Source organism: Podarcis filfolensis, assembly GCF_964270895.1.
Source record: "Podarcis filfolensis genome assembly, chromosome: 3".
In the NCBI taxonomy this organism is placed as follows: Eukaryota; Metazoa; Chordata; class Lepidosauria; order Squamata; family Lacertidae; genus Podarcis; species Podarcis filfolensis.
The window spans coordinates 56,209,618-56,235,930 of NC_139606.1; the positions used below are offsets into that span (position 1 = coordinate 56,209,618).

General features: G+C 42.3%; 1 protein-coding gene across 1 annotated transcript in view; it reads left to right on the plus strand.

Annotated features, from left to right (window-relative positions):
* The first annotated feature begins 215 nt into the window (after positions 1 to 215).
* The window catches only part of PKIB (cAMP-dependent protein kinase inhibitor beta), a 36,705-nt gene continuing 10,607 nt past the window's right edge, over positions 216 to 26,313 (plus strand). Inside the window, exon 1 of the mRNA XM_083608716.1 lies at positions 216 to 679. The gene's annotated coding sequence lies outside the window, so the exon portion shown is untranslated. The remainder of the gene's footprint in view (positions 680 to 26,313) is intronic.

Genomic DNA, 26,313 nt, shown 5'->3' on the forward strand with positions numbered 1-26,313 from the left:
ACGAACACTGACGGAGCCTCCCACTGATCCAATCCCTCTCATTGGACATCAGCAGCTCCTCTCCTATCACAGCGCCAAGTACACGATCGAGCAGCGCGCTGTAAATCTCCTTAGATCCCTTGCTCGATCCCGCCTACAAACCAACCGGGATTTATTAATCTTCTCGACAGCTTGCGCGGTGGGGGGAGAGGGGGGGTGGGAAGAAGGGGGGAAAAGGAGAAAACTGGGATCCAAACAAAACGCAAGAGGGCAAGAAACCTCTGGATCGCTTTGCCCCTTGCGTCAGGAGAGCCGGATCCTTGGGGTTTTACGGCGGCCGAGCTGGGAGCTGAAGGCAGGGCTGCCGTCCCTTCCCTTCTGGGGACCGGTAGGAAGGATTTCATAGGATCTTCCCCTGCCGAAGCCGCAGCGAGCGCCGCGCGAGTTCCCGCCTCCTGCCTTCGCTCATTCATTCCCGCCGCCGCCGCCGCCAGCAGCTGCTGCTCCATTATGAGCGGCTCCTTCCTGGTTCCTCGTTGCCAGACGCGCGACTTGGACGGCGAGCCTGAGGCGGCGGGAGCCGGGAAGAGGAGGCGGCAGCAGCAGGAGAAGCCCGGCGAGAAGCCCTCCTTCCCCGCGCCCGGCGCCTCTCGGGGTTCCTGCGCCGCGTAAAGAAGGAAACCCAAACAACCCGCGACGGGTAAGGACGGGTCGCCGCGAGGGGCTGCTGGGCTCAAAGTTTCCGCCGCGGTCCGGGCGCTTTGGGTTTGTTTCTCTCCCCCCCCACCCCCACCCCAACACCTCCCTCCCCTCGCGATCTGCCGTCGAGCTTATGCAATAGAGCCAGTCTTGTCCCAGGAGAAAATGGAAGCGCCTTCGGGATTTGTCGCGCTTTTGGCCCCCTAAAGCGCGCCAGCCAAAGGGTCGGCGCGTCTGGTTCGAGCCCACCCGGGGATGGTTTGTGGGCAGGATTTCTGCATGGCAGGGGGTTGGACTAGATGATCCTCGGGGACGCCGTCCAACTCTACGATGCTTTGATTCTAAGCCCCGGACAGCAAGGGCTGCCTTGTTTTGCTCGTTTCCAGGGGGAACTCTCCGAAGTAATGGTTTGTGGGGGGGGGGTTCTGTCCGTCGGGATGGGGGTGAAAGTGGGGAAGTATCGAACTTGCTTTTTCTTCTCAAAAGCGTGGGAGTTTGGTACAGGAGCAAATTGGGTGAGGGGCTGTCCCCGCTTTTGCTTCAAGCACGTCCTGGTGCTGTTTGATACTTGCTCTTGAAAGTCTCCTTTGCCCAAGTTGTGCGCACGTGTGAATGTTGGTGATTCGTGATAGGAAGCGGACAAGAATCTGGTGTATATGTACGCGTGTGTGTGTGTGTGTATTCTAGCTAGTGGAGGGATTATATCTGCAGGTGTAAATATCAACAAGTGCCCGCACTCCCCAGCCAGCAGGTGGGCAGTTCAGGACTGCAATCTTGTACACACTTACTGCTTAGTAAGTCCCGTTGAACTTGGAAGCGCCACAGAATCTGCCTTACAGGCAGAAGGCCTCAGGTTGAGTCTGACATCGCCAGGTAGGGGCTGCGAAGAAGCTTGCCTGAAATGCTGGGAAGCTGCTGCCAGTCAGTGTAAAGAATACTGAACTAGATGGACCAGTGCTCTGAGTCAGTATAAGGCAGCTTCCCATGTTCCTTCTGAGATATGCATCGGATTGTGCCATCAGTAGTCCTCTTCCAATCCACTGCCCCAAAAGAATTGTCTGTTCCTGTTACTCCTTCTGGAGTAAAAAAAAAAAAAAGTTTATATACTCATAATGGTCCTGTGATAATTTGGCATGTTTCTGTGATCCTTGTAGCTCTATTTCTGTAATAGGCATTTTCCTATTTATTTGCAAAAGAGGAGTGTTGCTCAGTGTGATTAGGTAGTCAGAAAACACAGGTTCCCAAACTGTGGGCCACCCAAACTTCTTCAAGGTGGTTACAGTGTCTGCATTAAATATCCAGTATAGAGGTGATGATAGTTTTTTGCCTTCCAAGATCATAAACAAGGATTACCAAGCTGGGGCTCTTAGGCTCTAAGGCAGGATGCTCTTGTGCTGCCTTTCCCATCTTCTATATTCAATCAATCCTATCCCAAGCCCTGCTGGGACAGGCTGCTGGTTGTGGGGAGATACTGGCAATGCTGCAGCCAAGGGTAAGGGTCAAAACAGTGGCCGTTTCACAGCCCTCCGTGGTTCATGCTTTTAAAAAATATGTCCTGCACCCAGTTTCTGCCATCTCAGTCTTCTATATTTCACACTTGGTTGCACTGATGAGGTGCTCTTCCAGGTGACTTTCATGTGTGTCAGACAAAATGATGTATTTTCAAAGGTTAGTGCTAATAGCACTTTAGTGGAGGTGTTCTTGGAGGTGGGGCAGAGCTGTTGCAACAAGCACTGATAAACCTGCTACTGGCACAGCCTCCCTTAGCCTTGAAGGCAAGTAGGTAGCTGATATGAAGACGTAATTATTTTGACATGCTGAGTTGCCAGCTGAACAGTGTGCATCTGGAGAGAAGAAGAGTTATTGCCATAAATACTAACAGGATGAGCTAAGCTGGTCCCCCAGTAGCTTAGGAACGAAAGCTTTGGTTTGTTCACAATATTTTCTAAAGCTGTGCATATACTGTAATTAGGAGAGATGTTGGTTGTGCATCACCTTCTGCCCTGGAAACTCTTAACCCTTATCCCAGACTGGAAGCTAGTTTTATTAATGAGTTGCAAAAAAGAAAAAAAAGAGGCAGTTCATGATTGCTTAAGTGTTCCACTTCCTCCTTACTATACCGTATTTCTCCTGTTCTTTTCCAAGATCTGGTGCCAAAATGGCCTCAGCTAATCATTGTATGAACTAATAGCGAACCCCAAAAGAAGCACAGTGAGAACTGTGTGTGCTTGGTGGCCATGGAATGCTCATTGACTTTTTTGGGGGTGTTTGGAAACATGGGGGGAGGGCGGAATGGAATATCTTTTGGGAGGGCATTGTTGGAACCCTGAACATTCCATATGGCTACATTTTGTCGCAGGCCCCTTGTATGTGTGGATTATTTCTGCAGCCAATCAGAATGCGTTCTTCTTTAGGTAATTCATGGATTGCAGAAATATGAAATGGCAAGTTGAAACACAAATCCACCCTGATGGGTGCACACAGAGAGAGATTAGTCTGCTTCTGCACACAGGCCTTCCTGGCTGTGTCTGGCAAATACATGCTCAGAAACTCCTTTCAAAAACAGCTCGGGAAGGAAAGAATTGTTTGCTCAGCAATGTATTGATCATAATTAGTGTTTTCCTCCCGTGAAAGTTGCAGTGATATCATAATTAACTACTAGATGTTTTATCAGTTGCAAGTCACGTAGGTCTTCAGTTCTATGCACAGCAAAGGCAGCAAAAGTACATAGAGTACTGTAATCTCCAGTGGTTTATTGAATTACAGCAATAAAACAACACTGTGGATTTGCTCCAGCTCACTGTGGGTGCAACGTCCTTGGGCGGATCCCCGTAGGGCATAATGTAGCTCACTTTCCCCCTTTCCCCCCACTTATGGGCACTCAGTGCACCAGACCATTACAGGAAAGGAGACTTCTAGCTCAAGTTCCATGACTGAGTGGGAGGAGGAAGAGGAAGAGGAGGGCTGGATGGGGTTCCGGAAAGTGTACAACACTTTTCCTCCATAAAACACAAGTCTAGAGTGAGAGTCTAGGGTGATGTCTGCTGTTTCCAGGATCTCTTTCCATTGTGAGACTTTTGTGGGTGAGCTGAGTTTGTTTGAATGCTGAGTGAGAACCCAAGACTGAGAGGAAGGGTTTGTTAGAAGGAAAATGAATTTATGTTGATTTGTATACAGTATATTAGTAACTTTGTATAAATGTACCATTTTTATATGTAACTGTGTATTTTCAGACTGTTCTGTTTAAGTTTTCTGTTGTTGCTTCAGTTTTTTTGTACCCCGCTTAGAGATATTTTTATTATGTTAAGCGGTATGGAAATTCAATAATCAATACTCAAAGTGTGCACACTGAAAAGGGTAGTGGGGAGGATGTAGGGCTGTTATTCACTGTCAGGAGCCTTTGCACCCGCAGCATGCAATCTTCAAAAACTGGATCCTGGTCATTGACAGTAATAAAGTGAGTGATTCATACTCTTCAAAAATAGATTTTATTGCAGCAATTCAAAACTGTTGTGGCTTACACAGTGGGATTATTGAGTTGTAATCTCCAAAGTACAACAAGCTTATGTTTCTCTTCTGGTTTAATAAATATCTCCACGTGGTGACTATGGTTGGCATTATTTTTTTACTGCCATGTGCCCAGGCAGCAATTCAGGGGGTGCAGCTTCTCTTGCATTGAGTTACGGCAATAGGGAAATGTTTCTTTTGAATTTTTACTTGACGTACAGGCATATGCACTTTTAAAATGAGCTCCTGATACATCACAATGACAGAGGTTTGTCCTGACTTATTTAGGACTTGCTCACTTAACCCTGAAAAGGTTAAAACATTTATTAATTTGCCTATCTCTGGGCACCAAGTGAAAACTGTTCTCTATAACCAAGCTTTTGGCTGATTAAACAATATATGGCCTTTTAAGTGTGTTTGTGGGGCAACTGGTTTGTTTGGTTTTTTTGTTACGTACTTTGTGTTCTCCTTTTGTTTTTTTATGTTGTAAACCACCCTGATATCTTCAGATGAAGGGCAGTATACAGATTAAAAAATGAAACCTGGGTTGTGTTTGATACTTACTTACTTACTTTTACTAATCTGTTGCTGTTGTTGTAATATTGTGTTTTTATGTGGTACACAGTCTTGTTATTTTTTATGTAAGTGTGGTTTATAAACATTTAAATTAAAATGTATAATGTTTTGAGGAGAGGGTAATTATTGCCTACCAAAAAGTGCAGAGGTTACATTGTCTCCACGAAACCCAATTTTCTATGCACTTTCTTCCTGTTTGCCTTGCAACCTGTGTGAACTGCTGTTCATTGTTCAATATGACAATGTTTTAAGGACTGAAAAGCACCGGAACCTTTCAAGTTCTTTTTCAGGCATTAGCTTCAGGGTACTTGATCGGTCCCTGCTCCTGCCATCCCAGCAGTTCGAAAGAAAGCACGTCAAAGTGCAAGTAGAAAATAGGTACCTCTCCGGTGGGAAGGTAAACGGCGTTTCCGTGCGCTGCTCTGGTTTGCCAGTAGCGGCTTAGTCATGCTGGCCACATGACCCGGAAGCTGTACGCCGGCTCCCTTGGCCAATAAAGCGAGATGAACGCCGCAACCCCAGAGTCGGCCACGACTGGACCTAATGGTCAGGGGCCCCTTTACCTTTTATTAATAAGACTGAATATTTTCCTACCTGGCTGTGCTAGGTTGCTGATCACTAGGGGCGCTTGGAGATCAAAGAGTGGTCTGGATTACCAATGAAGTGTAGACCTGAAGAGTTATGCCACTGCTATTATGGTGTCAAGACTTTTAGTGGCAGTTCTGTTGTCTCATATCTTTCACAAAATGGATTATTGCAATAACGTTTGCATTTGAAAAAAGCAATGATAGTCTTCCAATATTCACCTACAGTGAATCTCTAAAAGCATAATCTCTTTTGTTCTCTAGAATCCTTCCAGTGAGGTGTGATTGAAATATCAAAAGCATTTACCTGCTAGACATTCCAGGTATCTGCTGTCTCATTTAACTGGTGCTTACTGGGCCATTCTCATGTAGCTGCTGATTTGCCTTGGAGCTTGCAGATCACTGGTGCGCTCACATGGCATGCAAATGTCCCAGTGTATTGCGGGGAGCATCTGTTAAATGAAATGTCTGTGATATGAAACACCTTAATGTGCAAATGCTTTCTGCGGGGGGGGGGGGGGCTTGTCACATCTATGTCTATCCATAGCTTTCTGTTGTTGTGGTATAGATAAATGCATGGCTGTTTTTACCCCCTTTTGTAATGTGGATTAATACTTTGCCATACATTTGCATTTTGGTTTTCCTTTACTGGTTGGTTATCAGGTACATTTTTGCCTAAGAGCAAGTGCATATGGTATTAGAAATAATACCTAGCTTGTAAACAGTATGATGTTTATAAAACTCTTCATATATGTGGAACACAAAACAGTGGTTTAAAGAAAGGAACTTGCAAAGATACAGTTACTGGTATTCAACTAAGTTCATTGTGTTCATAAATTTCAGTGGGTCTACTTGGAGTCAAACTTTGTTGAATATCACCCAATATCTTTTTAGGGGTTTGATTGATAATTCTTAATGTGGCAGGATGCATCCATGTCTGGTTATGTAATGGCATTCTCCTAAATGATTAGCTGTCATCTTAGAAACCTAACAAAGTAATTTAAACTGATGTCAGGCAGCTTGCATACTTGGCAGCTTATGGTTTGGAGGATTTTTCAATTCTATGTTGAACGTAACCTCCTTGCAATTTAAACCAATTACAGAAGGATTGAATTACCACCACGCGGCTTATAAACACATGGGCTATGTTTAGCTTGACCTGAAATGCTAGGCAACGGAATACTGTGATGGTGTCCTCCCTGCACCCTCATGGTCCATCTGCATTCCTGAAACTATCATAAAGAAGTTCACCTTCCTCTTTTCCTGGACATCAGAAACATTGGTCTTTTACCCTCCTTAAGATGATCTGCTTAGCCTACCACTACCCATTCCCTCCGTTTGTGCGACAGCAGAGTGTGTACAGTACTTGGAAACCACAAATCCTAAACCTAGGATATCAGCCAATTGTTCTAGGGACTTACTGACCCCCAAAGAGCCAGGCCACTAAGAAAGAGAAGTCTCTGCTTGATGCCTCACCAAAGACAACCTTAAACCTGCTGTTAACCTGCTTTAATGTCATGGCTCTCAAACAAGAAGTGTTGAGACTTTTAGGACCATGAAGGAACTCAAACAAAACTTCTTCAGATCTTTCTAAGCAGCCTCAGAATACCCAGAGTTCTTTGCATAACATCCGTCACTCTCCAGAATGACTCGGTTTTTCTTTTTATGTAGAAGTAACTTACAGAAACCCAAGGTTCAGAATTCCCACTTTACTTTTTCATTATAGTGGTGCATCCCCTTGTTCTTGTTCTCACCAGAACTGGCTGTTCATTGTATACCTCTGAATACAAGGGAAATTCCTAACTAGAAAACTTTATTAAAGCTTCAGATAGAGAAATGTAAAAATGATCCTAGCGCCTTCTCTTGGCGTTCCAATCACAGTGATTGCTGAGCATTTCTAGGCACAAGTTTGGGATTTCCAGGTCCGAGTGCTTTTTATTTTTATCTTTTTGCCCCACCATTTCCCCCACGAAAACCCACTCTTTACTGCTGAATCAGTGCAAAGAGCAATCCATGGGAAACCTGAACTGCCGTTTGCTCTGATTCAGCAGTAAAGATTGGACTTTCCTGTGGAAAATGTCAGGGCAAAAAAGAAGTGCTCACATGCAGACTTGGAAAGTGTGGACGTATGCCTAGAAAGCATGGCACAAAAGATAAATGTGGATGGTGCAGGATTGTTTTTCATGCTTTATTAAATGCCTAAAGCCACTGGACTCAGGTACTTCCATGTGATAATCTCATAAAATAATGCTTTTACATGTAGTGTACTTTAGACTCATTAGCCATTACCTTTTGAACTTCCACTTTTCTAATTTCCCTATTTACCTCATGGTATCTATTTACCTCATGGTAATTCTCCAGAGCTTTCAATTCTGAAATCTGTTACCTCTTATGACAGCGCTCTGCCTCCTCTCACTTCTCACTTTTGTGCCATTTGTTAAATTTCCTCTTTTTGTCCTACCTGGGGAATGGAAAGAGAGAAGCATTTATTCAACCTTAAGAGAGATTCCTCCAGCCTATGACTCTGAAACTTTGCTTTGTGATCCCAGCTCATCAGCCAGGTTACAGCCCATGTGACTGCGGTTTGTAGCCAAGCGGATTAGAATTAGCTTTAGAGAGTGGGTTTTATAAGGCACTGAATCAAAAGCTTAACTGAAAATACAACACAGCAACCACTTCCTCAGTTCCTACTAATTTGATTGTCTTGGGGAAATGTGTCAGTTTTGTCTGGGTGGCTCTGTCATCCAAAAGTCCATTTTGCTTATCTTGGGTGGTTTTGAAATTTCCTAGATATTTTGTGATTTTTCTTCCCCTGTGTTAAAAGCAAAGAGTTGGTGTGTCAAGATTGCCCAGGATGCTTTTGTGCCTTTTCCTTTTTTTAAAAAAATAATTCCTAAATATGTGTTCTTTTTTCATTTTGTCATAACTCACTGACATCCCACCCGCAGTCTCTCTCCCAGTTCTTCTCTAGACAAACCAGACATGCTGGTGGTGGCTGTCTTCTTCCCAAGAGGAAGCAGAAGTTGAACTTGTGGGCTGCTGATTTATGCAAATGAAAGTACACATCAATATGCTGAACTGTGCAGGCATTTGGTCCCTAATGTATTTTTGATACATCCATTAGGAATGGCTCTCTGATACTATTTATTGGCTCCCCCACCTCATCTGCCAAAGGAGAGCCTTACAAATATCAGTAATAAGACCATTCTTGCCCTCACACTCATACATACAATCTAGAAGACATGGTATGAATGGAAAAGGAATTGGTAGGGAGGAAGAAAAGTACAGTGGTACCTCGGGTTACATATGCTTCAGGTTACAGACTCCGCTAACCCAGAAATAGTGCTTCAGGTTAAGAACTTTGCTTCAGGATGAGAACAGAAATTGTGCTCTGGCGGCGCAGTGGCAGCAGGAGGCCCCCATTAGCTAAAGTGGTGCTTCAGGTTAAGAACAGTTTCAGGTTAAGTACGGACCTCCGGAACGAATTAAGTACTTAACCCGAGGTACCACTGTAAATGGGCTTGGACACTCAAACACTTTGCCATGTCCAATGGCTTCCAGTCAGTTTCTGGGTCCAACTCAAGGTGCTTGTTTTGACCTTTAAAAACCCTAAGAGACTTAGGGCTATTTTAGTTGAGGATAATTTCCTTCCACATAGTTCTGCCTGTGAGCCTCCTGAGTGCCTGACCTGGATGACAGTCGAACTGGTGTTAACCAGTTTGGCCAGAGGAGCAAAAGTCATGAAGCTAGCCCAAGTTTTCCAATCTTTCACATGGATTAACCTGGACAAGAAACAATAATATCCTTAAGTGGCTAGTTAGCAAATGGCTGAGAGATGAGAGCCTACCAAGTACCAGTCGTGGTTCATTTGTTCATCGTTGCTGTCTCCACTAAAGTGCTTTCCAGTGTTCAAGCCTATAAAACTAAAGCTTTGCACTCTTGAATTTTGTAGGCATAAGTGTTGAGGACTTCAAATCATGTTATAAGCTCTTGAGCTGTTAACAGTGTTCACTACTTGGCTCCAGTTTGCAAACTTTTCTTTATGCTTCATGGGACTGGAAACTTTGAGGGAAACTTAGAGTTTCAGTGTCCCAATGAGTGAATGTTTCTTCTTCTTCTTCTTCTTCTTCTTCTTCTTCTTCTTCTTCTTCTAATAGTTTGGATTCAACCTATTTTCTTTTAAATTAGAAAATGGGCGAGGGCAGGAATTTTAAATAATTGGGTTGTATTCAATCAGAGTAGACCTACTGAAACTAAGACTTTCTCACTTGGGTCCATTAATTTCAATGGGTTTACTTTGAGTAGGATACAACCCATTGTCCTTTCTCCCTTGCTGCTTCTTACCCTGAGTTCTTGAAAATAAGAACTGCAAGTAGAGCCTGTACTCTATACAGTTCTTTCACGTACACCTAGAGACTTGGGCAGAACTTCGATTATTTTATTCAACCACATTTCAGGCTACATCATGGACTCTATAGGGGCTGACTGGTGGCAGTGACCACTGCTGTTAAAAAAGGTCAGAATAACTTGCTGAGCATGTGGAATTGATAAAACAATACTATTCTTGTTTACGTGGGAGTTCCACTGTGCTCAGTGCTTTAGAATTGGAGCTTCAGAGAACAAATTTTTTGAATAAACATTAAGTGCCTTTCTGTGTTCAATGCATTGACACACTTTCCAGGAGTAAGCCCCATTGAACAAGTTTGTATACATAAAATTATCTAGAATAATACCATTAAACACAACTTTACTGTTGAGTAAACAGTCAGTCTTGCAGTTGTCTGGATTGGAGCCTTAATTCAGATTTGGAATTTAGTTCATATAGATGGAAGATTTATAGGCAACGTTACCAGATTAGGGGCTCTGTGGTGGATTGTACAAAATATGAAACTGGCTTCCCAAATCTTTTCTGATACCATCTGTCCCTTTTGCATATTATTATCAATTATTCTGATATTTGAAACTCATGTGTTGAAACCTTAGTTTATGAAAACATGTTGACTTTTCTTTGTTTTATGTTTGTCTCTCTTACCCGACCCCCCTTGTGTGAAAAATGCAGAAATTACTTGAGACTCATGAGCTGAACAATCTAATTTAGCACAGTGGGCTATCATGAGTCATAATTAGGAAGATCACAGCCAATTTCAACGCATGTTAGGCACACTTTATTGCCACCAGCTGAAACTTTTCCCATTAAAATGTACATGACTACCTAAAAGAGAGATTTGTTCTCTGTGTGCTTCATACTGGGTTTTCCTTTTATATTTGTACAGCAGTGCTTGCCTTAAGTGGTATTTCTTCATAGTCAAGAATCAATTACTTCCGTGTAATTACTTCCATGTTTCAAAGTACACTCCCACCAGTTGTGTCCCCTCCAAAATGGGAGAACAGAGAGTTCCAGCTTTACTATCAATGTTCAAAACTAATGAATCAGCCTCTTAAGCCATGAGCTGGCTTAGAAATAATTAGTTTTAAAATAATAAGTTTGGGCTTATCTGCCTTTTGGTTCCTGAGCGGAAATTATATTCTCGTCTTTATAATAATCAGGGTTGTGTTGTTGTTTTTAACTAACTTAATCACATCTTTTCTGTTATTTTTGATCAAGGTTCTAGCCTAACTTGTCGCACCCAGTTCAGCAGCAAAGCAAACTAGCATTGTTTGTATTTGTTGTAACCAGCGTGTGGCGGCTTTTGCAATCATTTTGTCAAAAGTCCGTTCCTCAGATTTGTCAGGTTGTCAAAGAAAATTCCTCAAACATACGTAGGATTTCCGCCCTGTCTTCGCTTGCTTCTGTGCAGGCACAGTCAAAAATTTGCCCTTTGAATCAGAGATACTCTGGACAAGCCCGATTGGCTCTGAGTAATATAATACATAAAGCTTAATGGCATTTTATCTGTACATACTAAAGAGACCTTTCTTTTCTGAGATAAGTGTTTCTTTAAAATATCAGCCAGCTGTTTTTGTGCCCTGAGAAGAGCAAATATAAAAAATTCAGCAGCAGCGTTCTTGTTCTTTTTTGCTCTTAACACACAGTCTTTTAAATAGCTTCTCTGGAGTTGGGAGAGTTCAGTAAAAGCTCATGCTAATGAAGTCTCCAGAGGAAATGGGAGTTCTTTGCTAATCTGCTATTAGGATTTATTTAAGGCTGCCTGAAAGATGGATTGTGTCTCTTGCTGATCTGGCCACACTTATGTAAACCGGTGGAATCTTGTTCCCTAAAGTTACAGAAGCAGCCTGGCGCTTTTGTGTGTTTGAATGAACATGTGTATGTTATGTATTCAATGGTCTGTGTTTGCCTGAGCTTGAGTCTGGAGTCTGGATTCTGAGCTCCTGTGTTCTGATTCAATATATGATATCCAATCACAGAACAATTCAGGATTTGGACCTCTACCATTGGCCCTTAAACTCTGGTTATGATTCGCAGCTTGGAAGTCTAGACAGCCAATCACGTTGGGAGTGGGAGTGGCTCAGGCCTTCAGAAATGTATAAGCAGTTGCTTTGCTCATGTTGTCTAGGCCTGTCAGTTCAATAAAGGTTTTTGCTGCTACCACTGTGTCTTGCCTCGTGGGAACCCACCTACACTTCAGTGTACTCTGGGAAAGGTACAAAAACCCACATCTTATAACACATGTTATATTTATATTTCTGCCTGATTAGTTAAGAAACTTTCCACCCTTAACCTTGGAGTATGAAAGCTCAAAAAGATTTGGACCCAGAAATGGGTGGGTATGGGTATACATAACTTGAACAAACAGTGATTTCTCTCTACCTTGCCTTGGCAAAATGTTGTAAATGATTATAATTCTCCCTAAGAAACCTAGAGCATTTCTGAGCTACTCATTTCATTCTTTGTGATCCTGCTATCATAGGTTTATTAATCCAAACAAGGTATCAGAACAGGACACTAAGGAATATTTGTGACAGGTTATGTTTTGACTGTGAACAGGTGACCTCTTTTATTCTCTCTCTCTTTAAAAAAAGCTACATTCACATCTAATCCGGAAATAATGACTCATCCAATTTTTATTTTCAGTATAAATTAATGGCTTTCTGGATCCTAGCTATAAAAGGTATGAGAAATCACTCGGCATATGAAACATTTAGAGACTGTGCCATGTTAGGGTCACCAGAAGAGCACTGGGCTATGGTGCCAAGAATCATGACATAGATGCCCTTTTTATGTCTTAATAGTGGTATTGTATTTTCTGCATTAAGTAGCCATTTGAACTTACATATTTAGTAAAAGAGAGAGTTCTGAAAAGTAGTGGGGTGGGTGGGGGAGAAGTACAACTGATTCATACTTCCTCTACCCCCTTTTTCATATCTAAAGTAGCTATGAAACTTCCTGGCCAGAATAGAAGATGTGGGGAGTGGGGTATACTCCATAAATAGTTGAAATGGATAAATGTTTTGCTCCTACCACATCATTATCTGTATTAGTAAAATGAGGTGCCCATATGCAGGTACTTCAGGATCTTAAATGAGATACAGTATAGGAGAATGGAGAACTTTCGGTGGAAGGTGTCCTACATCCCCACAAACTCCAAAAACCAACAACACACTTGTAGAAAAATCTTGTGCACAAGAACTTTCTTTGAATGTTGGGTGATTCCTGCTGGCTGAGGAACAGGGATACCCAAAGGGAGTGAGCAGCCTCAAGGTCAATACAATGCAATATAAAGTTCAGTGCTGTGGCCTGAGAGGTTTTCTTTATAACTGATTTGTGATCTTCCTCTTTGCTTGAAGATACTTGGGTGCCTGATTCAGTGTCACTGTTGACACAGGTGGAATCTACACACACATAAAAAATGCTGTGAAAATGCTTTAAGAAAACATTTTGAAAAATGCATTGAATTTTGCATAACTCACTTTCGCCATCTAGTGTCTCATTCATATATTGCACTTTGCAACACATTTAAAACGTTTTATTTGCAGCTTTGTAGATGAGTCCACAGGCTTAGCTTAGTTGCTCTTGGGTCAGACCCAATAAAAAGAGGCAAAAATAATAGCCAAGAGATCTTTAGCTCCATAACTTCCTTTAATTTTGGACACTGGGCATGATCCACCCAAAGTGAAGCATACTTAAAACCAATTCATTTTAATGAGAGAGATAAATTAAACTCTTTCTGTTGAAATGGGTGGGACTTAGATGGGTTGAATAGATTGCACTACATTTCTCCCCACACCATTTCCATATCTTACCATTTTCCTTCCTCCTTTGTGCTACCATCTAAAACTACAAGTCATTGTTCTCTTTGAAACTCATCCTGTGCTGCTTTCCCTCTCATTTTCTTCATCCTTTTTTCATCATAGTTGTCTTTAGCAGAAGGGCTTATGTAGGCTGATAGATTTAGGATTCTAGCGAGAGCATCCATCTTCCTTAAAACACAGTAGGTGTGGCAAGACAGCTGTGAGGTGGATGATAAATCTGTCCATTATGTATCTAGATGGCGATTGATGGATGGTTGTTTGTGAAGCCTTTACTATTAAGTCCTTTAATGAGGAGTTTTATGCAGCAAGCAGGTAGGAGAATCACCTTTAGCCATATACTTGAGTGACTGACTCTTCATGTGTAAGTCATTTTTCTTTACCATTATGTATAAAAGTCAAGCATCTTTACGTATCAGGCTACAGCATCATGGAGCCCACTTCAGGTCAGATATAATAAGCACTTGAACAAAAACATTTCCCATGGAGAGGAGGCTGGATGTCAGTTTTCAAAAGCTATTGTAGTAAGCAGGGAGCCTGTTGACAGGCAACAACAATAAGGAGGGCAATAACTTTTTTATGGGGCTCTAATAAATAAACCCCTTTTTTCCCTCTTTCTGCCCCACAGCCTGTGCCATCACATCCCCCATTTATTTTGCCTCTTGTTGGCTAGATTGCAAATAAATAGTTTTATATTTTAAAAAAAATTACTACACAACATTAGGTGCTTATAAATAATGTAAAACATTTTTTTTTTTGTCAAAGTGAAGACATTAACTGGGTCAACCCTTGTGTTTCTTAAGCTTGATTCACTAAAATAACAGCAAGAGAGGATAGCTGACACCTATCTTAGCCAAGCACTGCTCCCTTGGGAAAGACATGGTCTGATGACTTCTGCTTCTGAAATGGAAATTGCTGGATTCAGCGCATTTATAAAGATTTGGCCCTACATCAGGGATTTGAGCCCACCCAGGAGAATCCAGACCAGTTTTGTGTTTGTTTTTTGTGGGTATATTCTGGAACATGTCAGTGATGCAGTAATACAGTTGGGTTACAGATGCTTCAGGTTACAGACTCTACTAACCCAGAAGTAGTACCTCGGGTTAAGAACTTTGCTTCAGGATGAGAACAGAAATCGTGCTCTGGTGGCGCAGCAGCAGCGGGAGGCCCCATTAGCTAAAGTGGTACCTCAGGTTAAGAACAGTTTCAGGTTAAGAACGGACCTCCGGAACAAATTAAGTTCTTAACCCGAGGTACCACTGTAGTGCATTTGTGGTGGATGTATACTGGACCATCCAGACATAATTTTTCAATTTTCAATTGGGTTTTATATGCAATTTGATTGTAGCAAGACCTCTCCGTGGTTTACAAGATATATTAAAAGTGTCAATGAAAACAGTTTAAAACATCTGAAAATAATTAAAGTGAAGGAGATAAAACACGTCAACAGCTATTTGTCTTTGTTCAGGCTTGCCTATACAAAAATGGTTTAAACAGGCACTGGAAAGAGTACTGATGTTGATCGGCAAAGTACTGTATCTTAAAGATGGATTTCTTGCAACTTCATTAGTTCTGTGATGCTTCCCAAAAGTTTTTGCGTTATTGCTGTCTGGTGGAGGGGCACTCTTGCACTACAGTGAAATAAAAGGGATGTATGAAGGGCTCTTCAGTTTGCAGTGGGGGGGGGCAACATTGGAGAAGCCTGAACGAACCAGGTGAGTCTTATTAATTTCTGTTAGTTTTAACCTTTGATCTTCAGTGGCAAGAGCTTGGGAAACAATAATGCTTGCAGATACAGAGGATTGCCCCACTCTGGCAGTCTGCAGAAAGTATTGAGTATATATGCTGTTCCATATTGCATATATTTGGGGGGGGGGGAGGAGGTCTCATTTCCTGGCCTAACCATGGCACAAATGGGAACTCTGAGTTAGCAGGTGCTCTGCTCGCAGCAGACTAAGGTAGTCTTTGGAGTCTGTCTTGGTCTTAGAGAACCTTTCAGCAGAATGGTGTGCTTGGGAAACTGACTGGGACTCAGATCAAGATGGTTTTATTGTAGTTCCACTTTAGGTTAACCTTGCCACACCAAACCTTATGGGTAGTATTGAAGATTGGAGAGTGGGAAGAAGGATACAGGTATGTACTGTGAGAAAACTGCAGAACAGGTTTAGGGTGTGTGTGTGTGTGTGTGTGTGTGTGTGTGTGTTTGAAAATGGTTGTGTATCTGTGGTAACCAACATGGTTGCTTCTGGATGTGGTGGAGTTGAACCCCCATCAGCCTTATCCAACATGGCCAGTGGCTGGGATAAGAGTTGTAATCCAGCGACATTGAGAGTGTGCCATATTTGCTACCCCTGCTACTTGAAGGATGTTGTTATAGCCCTCAAATCTACCAGTTGTCCTTTTATTCTACCCACTGAATCTGCACAATGAGATTATTTGGGGACCTAGTCCAGTGTGAAAGCACGTCAAAGTGCAAGTAGATAAATAGGGACCGAATGGTGGGAGGTTTCCGTGTGCTGCTCTGGTTTGCCAGGAGCGGCTTAGTCATGCTTGCCACATGACCCGGAAGCTGTCTGCGGACAAACGCCGGCTCCCTCGGCCTATAGAGCCAGATGAACGTGCAACCCCAGAGTCGGTCACGACTGGACCTAATGGTCAGGGGTCCCTTTACCTTTACCTTAGTCCAGTGTTAACTGCCGTTTGACAGGCCCTCTGCTTATTTACAGTGGCCCTTGTGTCCTGGGAAGGGCAAGGTCGGCTGCCATCTTTAAGAGGAGTGCTTGTGTTACAGGTGGTGATACACCACAACGTTTTGTTGCCAGTCCCAGTTGTACCACATTATTGCTGAACAGTGACAAACCAAAGGTGATGTGAAACACAATTTGGGAAGCGCTGAAGACAATAATTAAACAGAGAGCCAGTAAGGCATGATTTTAAAAATCAAAGATATTAATGAGTTGATGTGTGTGGATGGATTTACTTTGGATGAGCAGCTTCCCTCCCACTCAACAATTTTCTAGATGAAAGACTTGTGATTCAGATGAATTAGGCACTCTCGCTACTAACTTGTTTGCAGGTTGAAGCTGTAGAGGCAAGGCTACAAGAAAAAAGGTGTTTTTATCATAGCGAGCAAAGCCATTCATTGAACGGTAACTAAGGTAATCACTTATGGATCTGATCTGCAAGCAGAACAATTAAACAAGCAAATAAAATATGTTACCACTACCTGCCCCCCCCAATTGACTTAACAAAGTCAGGGATATTCCAATTAAGTGCCATATTTATAATTACATACCGGGTAATTAACCTTTTAATTGACATTCTTGAATCTACCTTTATGTGACTTTTTGAATTCCCTCTTTGTTTTTTGATAATATTTTAAACAAAAATGCATGTTAAGTAATTGCTACGTTTAACCTTTTCAGGAGGAAAACAGGGAAGGAAGCTCAGTGAATGCTTCATTTTGTGATTAAGCGTCAGTTTTGTGGAAAATAATGCAGATGAACTGTGTTTAAATATCCATATGAAGGAAAAAAACCTCATTCTGTTGTCGTATGTTACTTTTCTGTGAGCTAGGTCTCCTTCACTTCTTTTGCAGTGCAGAGACTTTTTAATAAAGTTGTATTCAGGAAGGTTTTCTGAAGATAACTTTGCTTTGTGCTCTGACATCTTTGGGTAAGGAAAAGGGTTCGACAACAGGCTGCTTATATAATAGAAAAGACGTAAAGCAAAAGGTCATGCTTGATGGGGGCTCCAGAAGCATCCTGTGATGGACATCTTGTAGACTTGATTTGTCAGGACCTCGCTACAATTGCTGCTGTGCTCAAATCCTACAAATACAGCTTGTAAGCTGGGGGCTAGTATGACAGCTTGTCGGGGTAGGAATGATAAACTTTTGTTCTCTCATGGAAATTATTGGAAGTATGCTGCCTATGCAGTTAAAGGTTGGGGTTATTGTGCAGATTGAAATGTCTGGGCACTCTGGGAAAGAACCAGTGTCTTACCATCTGAATACAGTGATACCTCTGGTTAAGTACTTAATTTGTTCCGGAGGTCCGTTCTTAACCTGAAACTGTTCTTAACCTGAAGCACCACTTTAGCTAATGGGGCCTCCTCCTGCTGCTGCACAATTTCTGTTCTCATCCTGAAGCAAAGTTCTTAATCCGAGGTACTATTTCTGGGTTAGCAGAGTCTGTAACCTGAAGTGTATGTAACCTGAAGCGTATGTAACCCGAGGCACTACTGTATCCATATAGGTTTATGCAATAATGGGTAGGGACCCTTCAGATGTTACTGGACTGCAACCCCCATCAGCCCCAGCCAACTTGTCCTATGATCAGGGATGATGGGAGTTGTAGTCCATCAGCATCTGGAAGGCCACAGGTTCCCCACTCCTGCAGTAAGCAATAAATCATGGCTTAGCACTGGCAGCATGTACTAGTGGTCTGAAGCACTGATCCTCTTGGGCTTGCCAATCAGAAGGTCGGTGGTTCGAATCCCCACGACGGGGTGAGCTCCTGTTGCTCGGTCCCTGCTCCTGCCAACCTAGCAGTTCAAAAGCACGCCCAAAAGTGCAAGTAGACAAATAGGTACCGCGTTTCCATGCGGTGCTCTGGTTATGGTGTTCTGTTGCGCCAGAAGCGGCTTAGTCATGCTGGCCACATGATCCGGAAAAACTGTCTGCGGACAAACACCGGCTCCTTTGGCCTGTAAAGCGAGATGAGCGCCACAACCCCAGAGTTGTCTACGACTGGACTTAACTGTCAGGGGTCCTTTACCTTTTACCTTTTTTTTTTTACTAGTGTACTGCTTATTTGATCACTTCCACTTCGTTCCATTCTGCCTGGAGCCAAGAAAAAGTGAGCCAAGAATAAACCATGGTTTCCTCATAACTTGAGAGAAACAAAGAAACCAGGCAGGGAGACAAACAAACCAGTTCTAGGCAGTGTTCAAAATTACTCAGGCACATTTTGCTACTGTCGTGTGTCCAGTTGCAACTACATGGAGATTTCTGGGCACTGGGTTGGCGGCCACAGTTTAAAAACCTCTGCCATAGTCCATAATTAATACAATCTCCATTTCCACTGTGTGTGTTTCTCTTTCTTGCACACTGGGACAAGTGAATTGTTGTAAGAGCAAGCTACAGTCAAGCAATGTAGTTGAGATCATACAATTGTAGATTGCAGCATTGGATGGGATTCCGAGGCTCATCTAGTCCACCTGCCAAATAGGTGTTCTGTTGCGTGTGGACCTGCACATGGTGTTAACAATTGTGTGGGTTGTTTCCATCTTCTATTTTACTTGCTAATCTTCTAACATACTAATATACTTGTTGATCTCCATGAGCCTGGAAGGAGGGGTACCTCAAACACAAAATGTGTGTGTGTGTGTGTACACACACACACACACACGTACATTACATATATGAGTATACTGTGACCCCCCATACAGACTATTCCCCATGCCTTTCAAATGGTAGTGTGACTCCAGTGCACATGCACTTCCTCTTCCACGCTTCATTCCATGTTTTTGTGTAATATGGATAAATGTATGCAAACACATGAGTAGCTCGCAGGAGCTATTTGATATCTGACAGAACGTGGCGTATTGAATAAGCAGCCTTCTGTGTTGCATTTGTTAGCGGCACAATGTATTCATAGTGTCAACCTTCTTAAATTCTTTCCAAGCCTTGCTATTGAGTCATTTGCCTCTGTCCCACATTTCTCTATCAAGACTGATTCTTTGTGTGATTCTTCAGCACCCCCCCCAAAAAAAATCTATTCACGTTTAATTTCCCTATTGAGTGAGATCATGTTCTTAAGTAACAATGGAATGACTATGCATGTTTGTGGACTTATTTAGAGATTATGTAGATTCATGCTGAAAAATGCCATAAACTGGATATTTTTATTATCACTATCTGTTAGCCCATTCAAGTGCTGACGTGGATGATTTGTACTAATGTTTGCACAGTTGATCTGAAATGGTGGGAGAGCCATTACACGCCTTATTTGCTGTGAGTAAACAGCAATCCAAGCTCAATACAGTGGCAGCAATGTTCTTGTCACCCGTTTGTCTAATGTAGGTGTTACTTGAACTTGCTTGTTCTTGGGAATTCATGTGATTCTCTACCCACATTCTGAAATGACACCATTCCAAAAAGGATTGTTATCATGTGCCTTTTTGTCTTAATGAGATGGGGGTGTGTGTGTGTGATCTAGCAGGTCTCTGTGCAGAGCTCAGTTTACTGAATTATTCCCAAAGAGGTATTATGCTGCTGACAGAAGAGTATTCTTCAAAGAAATGCCAAATGTATAAACAAGCCTGTTTTTGGGGGTATAGGTGTGTGTCCCATTGCAGCAGAAAGAATTGGGAAATTCAGCAAAATGATACCTTGCAAGGGGTACAACCACCAGTAGCAGCAGCCTGGAAATAGCTTTGAAATGTTATTGAGACATCAAGGAGGATGTTTCAGGAGGGAGAAGGCGGGGAGTGACATATATATATTTATTCTGTCCTACAAGGGCTGTGCTGTGTTTTCTAGATGATTCAGAAACTTCAACTGGTCCAAAATCCAGTAGCCAGATTACTGGCTGGGATTCCGTTTAGATCTCGCATATCCCCCATTTTAAAACAGGTGCCCTGGTTCCAAGTTTGGTTCCAGACCCAATTCAAGGTGGTCACATTAGGGTTTAAAGACCTAAATGACGAAGGCCCCAAATACCTGAAAGACTACTTGCTTCCCTGCAGACCTCTTTGGATGTTAGGATCAGTGGAGATCTCTTGGTTTCACCATCCTCAGAAGCTCCTGGAACAGAAACTTGAGAGAGGGCATTCTCTGTGGCAACCCCTAAGTTGTAGAACTCCCTCCCCACAGAGGTGCATCTTGCACCTCTTTACCTTGGCTGTTGATAGCTGCAATGTATCTTTTCAGGATCTCCCCCCACTCCGCTTACTTCTGTGATCATAAGTTGTTTTAAACTGATTTTCACATTGTGTTTTAATAGTCATAAGCCACCTTGCAGTGGATAGTAATAGTAATAATAATAATTAATGGTAACAATAATGGGAGATGTGTCCAGAACATGAGGGCAGCCACTGTTTTCCCCTCCCCTGCTTCGGGATGCAAGCATGCCTGAAGGAGCGAAGTGCCCTAAATTCAACTGCCCCAGATTGGTGTTACTAAACATATCACACTTTAGTTTTTGGAGTGCATCAATAATACATTATACAGAAAGTAAACACACTGCTAGGCAGGGCCTCTCTCGCCTTATTTGATGTAGAGCCAAGTATTGTCATCTCTCTTGATCTATTTCTTACCCTTCCTAATGAGCAAGCTGACATTACAAGCTCATAAATATCTCTCTCCCAGAGCACACATTTCTTTTTGTTGCCTGAATCTCTGAGAAAGCAGTACCTTCTTCCTTGCCACCTAGTTACACTTTTTTCTTTGCTTTCTTTCTTGTGTATTACATGTATATAATACCAAGTAGTATTATAGTTCACACTCACTAGTTAAAGCGATGTGGGTATATTTATATTGTTCCTTGCAATATCTAACTTGATAGACGGGGCAAGCACTATATTGCCAGATTTCAATTTTAATCTCTACACCCTGGATGCCAGGCATTCTGTCTCTTACTAGATTTGCATAGGGCCTGGCAAAGATTATTGCTTGATAGGCTTTCTCCTGTTGGCAGGTAACATGTTTCTAGGCAGTGATTTTTTCGGGGGGGGCAGATGCAGAGGTACGTATACCCCTGAACTCTTTGTGAATCTTTGTACTTTTGTCCATTTATGGTGATTTTCTTGAGTCAAAATGAGAGCACCCCTAAACATTTTTTTTTTAGAAAAAAAGCACTATTTCTAGGTAATAAGAAAGTCATTTCACCAGGGCAGCTGTTTCTAAAAAGAAGCTCTCAAAGGATAGCATATTTCTCACCCATAATTCGATTTATAATTTTAATATCCATTTCAGTAGAAATGCACTTCGAAAAAAGACCTACACATAAATGTAAATTATTCCATCACATGTGTTAAATAATGTGACCTGCAGAACTGATTCTTACTATAATAAATGTCACAATTTGTACATTTTAAAGTGCAACACACATTAGTTGATTCAAATTCATCCCCTCTACTTAATACAGTAACAGCACAATCCTACATAGGTCTTCTCAGAAATAAGTCTCATTGAACTCAATGGAACTTTTCCCCCAGGCAGGATTCCAGTCAAAGTTAATTTCAGTGAACCAGTTATTGGCTAGGACTTGTTTAACAACTGCAGGGCAATAAATCTTCCAACATTTATTATTTTTTTGTGCTGTCAGTAGATGAAACAAGCTCAACTTTGTCCTTTGATTTCTTGCAAATGACTCCATATTACAATTACATAGCAGTTGTGTCCATCAGCTCTTCTTGACTTCTGGTGTGCTGTGAAGACATCGTTCTTTCTGTGGGTGAAAGTTGATTATATAGTTCTAGCTGATGCTTTTGTAGTGCAGTTTCTGCTTTTTTTTAATGATGTGATTTCATTCTCTTTAGGCTGCTTTTTATTGTTCTCCTTTGGAAGCTTGTTAATGTTCTCTTTTGGCTGACATGTTTTTAAATTGTATTACAGGCAACAACCGATTTATGCACGCTCAGCTGATGTGCAACCACACACACGTGCATCACAGTGACCCGGAAGTGGCTGGAAAAGGGGGGTGGGGTGGAGCAGGCTTATACATGCTTCATCACTGTGTGCAGTGACCCAAAATGCAGCCCCATCACCAGTCAGGGGATTGCCTGTATTATGTTGTCTTATTTTTGTTAGCCATCCTGAGAGGTCTTTTCCAATGGAATGGGTTAATCTCTCAGTGAAAAAGAACAATACTGTGTGTGGAATATAGTTTTCCACCACCACAAATAAATAAATGGTGAAGAAGAGCCTTAATTGGGTTTCCTGAGATTAAAGGAGGTATTCACTTGTTAGTTTTGACAAATGTTTCTTCTCTTTGATCCAAGAAGTTGTGAGGTGCTCTTTTCCCCCAATTCATCTCAATGTTATTTCTTCAGCAGATAATACAGATGACATAAGCTGCCAATTATATTCAGTAGAATGGGAAAATATACTAACCCTACACAACCAAAACCACTTACATGGTTGGTTGGTTGGTTGGTTGGTTGTCTGGTTGTCTGGTTGTCTGTGTGCAGTGTGAACGTTGTGAAGATTCCTCCATAAATACCAGTGGATGGGGCTAGTTTGCGTAGCCCCACTCAAGTGCTGTGGTTTCATCTGTGTAGATCTTGTTTTGATTGGCTGGTGAACAAATGTTGGCAGTAATCAAGGTTTTGTTCAATTTGACTGTGCCAGAATCACCTGCAGCCTGTCTCATCCAACCCATACTAATTTTGACACCGGAGCCTTTGTTTCGGGAATATAGTAAGTGGCAGGCTTTAACAAATGTTGGTGGTTTGTTAGGAGAATTGTTGGGCCAGTCACTAGCCCTCAGACCAATCTACCCCCCATGGATGCTGTGACGATAAAGAAAAGCCCATGTATGGGACTCTGAGCTTCTTGGAGAAGAGTAAGCTACAAATACCGTCATTTGGCTGAGCTTTCAGTAGTGGCAAGCAAGGCTACAAGTTGATGGAAGTTCGCTTCTCATGATGTTGAATGAGAGGGCAAACAATCCAAATGCCATGTAGGCAGTCCTGAACTGTGATGGATACAGAAGATAGGTTGCTTGGTTGGGTAGCGTCTATAGAGTTGACCTTGTAGATTTCTATAGCGTATATTCTGATGTGAAGCAGGTGGTATTTGTTTATATTCAAGATGGGCTTGATAAAGGGATTTTTTAAGTTTAATTGCACCAGCATTGGAACAGCACATCAGCGCTGGGCATTGGGATTGGAAATGATTTATTACCTTTTGATTCACAGGGGACTTGAGATGCTAAATGTGGTAGTTCACAAATGGAACGGAATGCTGAGCAAGTAACTGTGCAGGTGTGGTTATTTGCAAAGGTCTTCCATTTTTGAGACAGAGGCACTCGGGGAAAGTATATTTATGAGGTTTGAGCTTCTAAAGGAGACAGAGCCCCACAACTGCGACCTAATTTGCTGACGTATTACTTGGTTGTGTCAGAATGTGCTGAGTGATAAGTATCCTGAAGTTGGCACTAAAGGAGAACGAGGAAAGCATGAACTAATGATTTAATGTTCCCTCAAGTCAACAAAGAGGCTTGAAGGAGGAGACCTTGGATTTATATCCCCAAAATGAGGGCATATTGGCATTCCAACAGAAACTTTGATGCACTATTTTTACCAATGGAAACTACAGGCCCAAACATGATGGGTATTTCATTTGCCACCGGGAAATATTACGTTGAAAAAGCATTGTCAATTTTCAGACACAATTTTAGCAGCACCAAAGAAGGAAATCTCTTCTTTTCACCTCTCCTGCTTTTCCCCTTCCTTTCTTCTTTGCACTCATTCCCATGCCTCATCTTCTCTCCTGTTCTGCAGTCCCCTTTGCACACAAGCCCCCCAGGATAACCCATTACTCTATCTATAAGGTAAACAGAATCTGAAGAGCAAGCTTGTTCAGTTAGAGACTATTAAATTCAGTCGGCAGATGCTATACACATATGTTATGTGTATATTGTTAATGAAATATCTGTTCTACACTACTGCATGGAATCTGGAACTTCTTATAGAAGATAACCCAGGCTACCAGGAGTGAAATACACTGTGTGAAGTTACTATGAAATGTATGAGGGCTCTGCATCCTTTATCTCTGATGAGGCAGCTGAAGAAGGGAAGAGAGAGACATTTGAGTACTCCCATTGCCTCTTCTTACTCCACCGCACTGCAAATGCTCCTTTTAACCCTATCCACTTCCACCTGCCTGCTCCCCAATTCTTTCTCCTCTCCAGCTTTCTTCCCTACTGTCATCAGAGCCCTGAAACTGTCACACACTCGCATCTACCTTCCTACCTCTTCCTTTTCCCTGCATCACAAGAGGACTGAAACTGTTGCACACAGAGACGCCCTCCCCCTTAGCCCCCCCTAAATAATTTACTACAGACATGAGTCCCTATTTTTTCTTTCTGCCCCCTCCTTCCCCTGCCCCTGCCTCTAGAACCTGGGGAAGCGGCCAATAGGAACAGCACAATGATGGACTAGTGCAAATATTATATATCCACCTACTTCGGAGCCATTGCATTTTACAGAAGACCCCTGTTTGCTGCAAGTGTATGCATGCACACTTCTTCTTCTCTCCCTCTCCCTCCTCTTAAGATGTCGTTAAGTCTGATTGGTATCGAGTGTAGAATACAAGGTGATTTAAGAAGTTGCTATGGTAACTTCTCTTTTAAATGGGATGATGAAGTATGTTTGTGCTAGAAAAGCATCAAAACCAGTTTAGGGAATAATAACCAGCAAGCAAACAAGTTCTCCATTTCCCTTCCTACCACTTTTAAGAAATTGCACTGTCTTTATTTAAAAGCCTTGTGATACATTTGCGACTCCGGTCTCTGAAGCAGGTTGAAGGAGAAGTCTGTCCTCCTTGGCTCTTTCTCCCCCCCCCCCCATAATATTTACAGTGGTACCTTGGGTTACAGACGCTTCAGGTTACAGACACTTCAGATTACAAACTCCGCTAACCCAGAAATAGTACCTCAGGTTAAGAACTTTGCTTCAGGATGAGAACAGAAATTGTGCTCCGGCGGTGCAGCGGCAGCGGGAGGCCCCATTAGCTAAAGTGGTGCTTCAGGTTAAGAACAGTTTCAGGTTAAGAACGGACCTCCGGAACGAATTAAGTTCTTAACCCGAGGTACCACTGTACTGTATTGACACTTGACAGCCTTTTATCTGAGGGCAGAAAACCAGCCTGGCATTACTGTACTGTACTTCATACTAAAAACACTCATGTCTAACATCAGGTTTAGTGGAAGTAGATGCCTTATAAAATGGTAGCAAAGGTGGGACACTGTGTGAGATTGTTGCCTTTTTTTATGAGTAAAGCCAAGACTGTGGCTAACTATAGTAAAAGAAGCTGTTTTATCGCAAGTCAGACCATGGCCCATTAGCCAGCTCTTGTACTGCTCTATTCCACTCTGTTCTGGGCTTTGCTTACAATGTATGTTCCCAGCCAGTTGCCCCTTGAGGATAAAATATTCTTTAAAGTAAGAAAGAACAAAAGGTAAGGTGGACCTGAGAATGTGCTCAGTAAATGTAAGAACCGAGGGTGCTGTTTTTAAGGGGAAGAGAGAAACTATTTTGACAGTGAGGGTAACACCAGCAAAGAGAATGGCCAAATTCAGGATTATATCTTGGAATTGATTTTGGCGTTTAAATCGCTGCACTGTGATAAAACTGACTCCTAAACTGGCGTCTCTGTCTATGGCAAAGACAGGGACTCAGGATAAATTATTAAAAAGTGAAGATGCAGTTGTTAGAAGCTACAGTGACAGGTGAAGAAATCTTTCCTTTGGCTGAATGTTAATGGAAACCATATGCGTGCAAGGATTTTGCATAATGTATTTTTGAGAGCAAGCAGATTCCATGTGTGACGTAAAGCCTCAGAGTAGAGGGCAATAATCCAGCTTTTGATAATGCATCCCTGCCTAATTTTGGTTTTCAGCTTTTTCTTTTTGCCCAAAAACAGGTATAGAAGTTCTTCTGTTGTGATTATAGCAGTGAAAGCTTCCACAGTGGCTGAGCTGGTGGAAAGAGTCCAATAGCACAGGTGTCCCACCCAGGAAAACAATGCTGC